The sequence below is a fragment of the Elephas maximus genome, chromosome 6 (genome assembly GCF_024166365.1).
Source record: "Elephas maximus indicus isolate mEleMax1 chromosome 6, mEleMax1 primary haplotype, whole genome shotgun sequence".
Lineage (NCBI taxonomy): Eukaryota > Metazoa > Chordata > Mammalia > Proboscidea > Elephantidae > Elephas > Elephas maximus.
In genome coordinates this window covers 48539862-48546170 of record NC_064824.1, presented here as the reverse complement: position 1 = coordinate 48546170, position 6309 = coordinate 48539862, and positions in this window count along the sequence as shown.

The following is a 6309-nucleotide window of genomic DNA, read 5'->3' as shown; positions in this document are numbered from 1 at the left end:
TAAAAGTATACACAGTTTGGCATATCTTAAGCCTTCTCCAGTGATGAAGGACTTCCTTAGGCTCTTTCTGTGTTTGTCCTGTGGTGGGGTCTGTTGCAGTTCTCAGTTTATTATGGTCAGTAGGTAAATACATCTGCTTTCTGAATAGTAGTTCAATTTTAGAGCCTTAGAACATTCCAGCAGCTTTGGGGTATCCTATTGTTGCACAGATTTCCCCAGCCTACACATTATTGAAGTGTTGTGAGAAAGGTGGGTAGACAGTCCCTCAGCCACCCTAACTTTAAAGAGAATGATCAAAATAATAGGCAATAATTATCATAGTAAAGTTACCATGTCTTCATTTATTCAAACTTTCCTCTCCTTTTGTGTAGGGTCTTTGGATAACATCTCTGGTAATTTCCCCATTGCTGCTAATGCTAGTGGCTTTTCCTGTTGTTGATTGATGGCCATATGTTGGGCAGCTTTTGTTTCTTTCTTATTGGTCATTCTTTGCTATTTAGCTGTTCTACTCTTACTGCCAAACTGCTTACTTTTTGTTCCCATTATAGTGCTAATTTCTTCCATGCTATCTTAGTTCCTCCAATGATATAGGAATCTTTTGAAAAAGTGAGCTCTCTGGACAAGCTCTGGTCTGAAGTAAACCTTGAATTCCCTAGGAATCTTAGCCTTGAACATTGCAGGTTTGCCCTGGTTTCATCTCTCCTTGCAAGAGCAGTTGTGGGGATGCAAGCCAACGGTACAGAATTTATTGAAGGCTCACTAAGTTATGCATAAAGTTGTTGCTATCTGCTGTCCAGTCCACCCCCTATTCATGATGACCCCATGCAAAACAGGGTTGAACCATTGTGATCCAGAGGGTTTTCACTGGCTTATTTTTTCCCCAGTTGATCGCCATACATTTCTCTTCCTAGTCTGCCTTAGTCTGGAAGCTCTGCTGAAATGTGTTTAGCATTGTAGCAACATGCAAGCCTCCATTGACAGATGGCTGGTGGCTGCGATTGAGATCCACTGGCAGTGAACCCCAGTCTCTGGCATGGAAGGTGAGAATTCTACCACTGAACCGCCATTGCCTAGGGTTCAAAATCTCTATTTGGGGCCCATGGCAAATGAGACATGAAGGAATTGTATCCAAGTTCACTGATAGGGTTAGAGAGTTTAAGTTTGAGGCAAAAGAGAAGGATAGAGTCTAGACAAAGCGGGTGTTAGTATGGAGAAGACAGGCATGGTCAGGGAGAACAGAATAAAAAGAGAGTTGGAAAAAGCAAGTCATGATATTTCTCTGGAAAGTGGAATTATACAAGTATTTTAAGTTTGTGGTTTAGGAAGTAAATATAATTTTCATTTAGCAATGAGCAGGGCCAAACAACCTACAGCCCAATTGCCAGCCTCCCCCATTGTGTGGTCACGCCCTTTCTGCATCTTTCTCAAGCACCTAGTTCTCACTTACCAAAAATTACCGTGAGGAAAGGGTTTGAAATTAATCTTTACTTGGTCAGTGTGAGTTGGAATCAACTCAGTGGCAATGGGGTTGGGCCAAAGAACTAACAACAGTTCATTTGCATTTTAATCAGTTCCCCCCTCCCCCCCAGTATAAAAAAAAAAATTATAGCAGGATGTAAATGTTCAACTTGTTTTATCATGAAAATTTAATGAATTGCTTTGATGGAGTCAACCCAATCTAGGGTGGAGAGTTTCTTTTACCACCCTCAACTCCCCATGTGGAATACAAATATTTTCCCCCACCGCTACAATATTTGAAGACCAAGTTCTTGCTATCATCAAAAGATATAGAAAACAGAGCTTAATGCTGTGGGCTCTAGTTTTGAAGAGATGCCTAATTCCACTGTGAAAGAAAAGGGGAAAATGGGGTCTTTATAAGGAAAGAGTGTGCCCTGGTGAGCCAGCGGTTGAGGGCTGTGCTGTTAACCAAAAGGCCAGCGGTTCAAACCCATCAGCTGTTCTGTGGGAGAAAAATGTGACAGTCTGCTTCTATAAAGATTACAGCCTTGGAAACCCTAAGGGGCAGTTCTACTCTGTCTGATCTATTACAGTCTCTATGAGTCAGAATCGACTCAAAGGCAATGGAAAATAAAATATATAGAAAGATGCAATGAGTATGGTGTGGAAGACGAGAGAGAAAACGAGAGTTGGAAAGGGGGTGTCTGCTTATGAACTGATCTTAGAAGTTGTCTATGAAACAATCCCTCCTGACCCCCAGCATATACCATTCAGGTTGTGTCTGGTGTGGGGCAGAGAAGAGAACCTGTGATAAAAGTTTATTTTAGGGGCTCAGCAGCTTTTACTAATCAAATGCTCTGTCTTCGTGGATGAACGACTCCCCACCTATTGATCTGAGGGCCAGGCTGTGTGCTGTGCTCATTCTGCAACTGCCTGTCACCAGCTGAAAGATCCAGCAAGATTGTGCTTTTCGCAGAGACAGCTCCCCTTTTGGTTACTTTCCCACAAGGTACCAACTCATAAGCAACTGTCGCTGTTGTTGTTAACTGCCGTGAAGTTGGCCCCCAAGTCCTGGCAACCCCACGCATAATGGAATAAAATGCTGCCTGGGTCTGAGCCAACCCTAGGGTTGGTTATGGATTGAACGTTGTAATCCACAGTTTTCTTTGGCTGCTTTTTAAAAGTAGATCACCAGGCCTTTCTTCCTAGTCTGTCTTGGTCTGGAAGCTCTGCTGAAACCTGTTCAGCACTACAGTAACATGCAAGCCTCCACTTGTAGATAGGCGTGGCTGCACGTGAGGTCACTGGCTGGGAATCAAGCCTGGATTTCCTGCATGAAAGGTGAGAATTCTACCACTGAATCATCATTGTCCCCAGCTTAAGCAACTACTAGATACCTGAAGGCATGATGGGGAGAACTCCTTTATCTGAATTGGGCTAGGGCTGCACTGAAAAAACTAAATGAAGATCTCCTAAGCTGGCATTAGTGGTTTAGTGATAGATTTATGGCACAAATCTTTAACTAAAAAAAATAGACTGTGTTTTTTTTTTAAAGGCAAATTCAAACACCTATCAGAGGAAGAAAGGGCGCATTTAAAGTCATTTTCAAGGGGAGTCTCAGCTGACAAGGAAAAAGGATAGGGAAGCATCAGGTAGATATAGATAGAGGGGGAGAAAAAGAAAGGGAGGGAAGAGAACCATGCTCTAAGAGATCACATATTTGATTATACTTCTGAAAGACTGGATTTAAATGGAAGGACATTGATGGAAAATGCAACTCTTTGGCATACAGTATGAAAACTAAAGCATAAATTTTATCAATAAGTGACTATCTCTTATGATCTTGGAAAGAAAAGGAAAAAGCAAGAGAAGATAGGGAAACAAAAGGGTGGGACTCAGTGAATTGCAAAATATGCCAGTAGAGGACAACTTCAAAAACATTGCCAGTAAGGACTTGAAATTGAAAGATGGGAATGCCCCACCTAGCCTAGGCCTTGATATGGCCTAGGACGTGAACAGAGTCAATAAAGCATGATCTAAAACAATCAGTGAGAAATTCTAATACATGGGATGGAACAAGGTTAAATAGGTGAAATGTATGTCATTCCACTTATTCGTTCAATAAATGCTTAAGAACCTTCAAGTGGGACACTGCTAACTTTTATAGGGTGAATGAGCAGACTGGAGCCTAAATAGAACAATGGGCAATGTCTGGAAAAGTGAAACAATTATTTTATATCAAAAGGCTTTTAGAAAGTGAATATGGGCCTATGTATAACACTGTACAGAATAATATGCTTTCAAGTTCATGGGAAATCATGAGAAAAAGATCTGAAACTGACATTAGACTTCCCACAGTTACATCCACTGGCAGTCATATGGTGATGTTCACCAAATATTTCTGACTCTCCACCACCCGGCAACATGGTAACATCGTACTTCATGGCCCTCCTGTGGTTTGGTAGGACTATGGGATTACTTTTGGCCAATGAGTTGTGAGTAGAAATTATATATGCTATCTCGGCTACAAGCATGTAATTGCTGATGCTTCAGAACCCTCTTTCCCTTTGGCATATAGGGAAATGTTTGAGGTTGAGGGTGCTCCATCAGCCTGGATCTCTGAGTGGCCCCTGGATGTTATATAGCACAAATGAAATACAAACCTTTGTTTTAAGATTTTAGGGGTCACTGCGATTTTGGGGTCATTTGTTACTGTAGCGTAACTTATTCTATCCTGACATAAGTTTAGGAAGAAGTGAGCTTATAAGGGTGTTAAAGCAAACAGTGACTTCAGAAGGTTGAAGGTCTTGAGACATTGAGATTCAAAAGTTAAGACAAGGAAGAAGAGGAGGTGAGAGAGGAGAACAACAAGGAGACAATGATTAATGGGCTTCTCGCCCAACCTCGACCCTTTTACAACAGTTCCCCAATCTATCTACGATCTTCCCATCCAAATTAATTTTCCAGTACTCCTCCACATGCATTCATCCCAATCAGACTGATTCCTATTCCTCTGATAAGCTTGAAAACTTCTGCCTCCTTCTTCCTGCCTCTTGTCATTCTTTACTCTAGTCAGGGAGTCATAGAACTCAGTGTTGGAAACTTCAAGATCATCTGGTTCAAATTCTACCTGCATTGTGAATCTCTTCTATGTTGCCCTTACTTATATTGACCTGAAATCGTTTTGGCGCTAATCTTTCACTCCTTTTTGTTGTCGAGGCTGACAGAATAAACTTTACCTACGTCTGCTTTCAGGAAAAATTACTATGATCTATAAGGTTGGCACAAAGAAACAAGTTCACTTATATTTGAAAACAAACTTAAGATATGCTTGTTCAAAAACTGCATTTTAAATATATTTTCAAAGTAGGCTCTAAAACATTATGTTCAGAGTGATTCCATCTTGATTAAGGAAAGATACGTGTAAATATACGTGAAGGGAAAGCCCAGAGGATATTCAAATGCCAAGTATATCTGGGTAATTGAGTTATGGGTATATTCTATTTTCTTTTTGTTTGTTATGCTTTATTTGTATTTAATAACTTTTTGTTCAATAAACATGTATCATTTGTGTGATAAATGAGAAAAGCTATGATTCATACATCGTTGGTGCAGTTAGCTGCTGTTGAGTCACTTCTGACTCATGTGTGCAGAGTAGAACTGCTCCATAAGGTTTTCAAGGCTGTGACCTTTTGGAAGCAGATTTCCAGGCCTGTCTTCAAGGTGTCTCTGAATAGGTTTGAACAGACAACCTTTTTGGCAAGTAGTCGAGCACTTAATTGTTTGTGCCAACCAGGACCATACACATATATTTAAAAGCATTGACTTATTTGACAGGGCAATGAGATTATGAAAGGATACACAAAGATCATGACCAGAACAGAATATTAAAATTTTAAAAGCATCTAAGAAAATTGGGTATTGCGTATTTAACCAGTAAAGGGTGATAGGATTAATAACATTTCCAAGGAAAGAAAGATTAGTCACAATGGCATCAAAGCCAAACCATCATTTATAAATTTGTGCAGAGGTTACAGATGTAACATGCTGACAGTTGCTTTTGGATAAATTCCCCAGGTTATTTGTCTTTTATTTCTCTTGACGTTAGCCTCCACTCAAATACTTAATCTTTCACAAAAGTTTACTGAGGGCATAGTTTATGTTAAGCATTCTGTTGTATGCTTTGCGGGGGTGTAAAGATGAATACGACATGGTCTTGCTCTCAAAGAATTCATAACTTCTTATTTGGAAAACTACCAAGTAGGCTTGATTCTTGGAAGTTTTGAAACGGGTTCAGTTAAACGTAACACTATGCTCCATTGTCTTTCCTCATCCTCTGACACAGTGGAGGGAGGATCTACTGGGAAGATCTTTGGCCTTTTGCATCTTGAGTTTGCTGGCAACAGTAGCTGCTGTCTGCTGTGCGCAGGTCTGGTGCTCTGCCCATCAAGTATTAGGTATAAGTAGCCAGTCTGGGAGCACCCTCTTCAAAGAAATACTCTATATCATTAGGTACACTATCCCTTCGGAGGTAACTTTCTCCTTCTCTGCCTTTTTGATCTGCTCAATTGCTATATTAGTTTCCTAGGCCTGCCCTAGCAAAGTACCACAAACTGGGTGACTTAAAACAACAGAAATTTATTTCCTTACTCCAACATTGTTTAACAATTGTCTAAACAAAGCAGAATGTCAATCAACAGAAGAATGATTATACAAATGATAGCATAGCCATGTCATGGACTATTGTGCAGCAACGTAAAAGAATGAGAAAAAAGAGTTCCAAGGCTCTAGGGGGACATTTCTTTATCAGTATTATTTGAGTATTTTACATGACAGTATAGTCACCAAGTA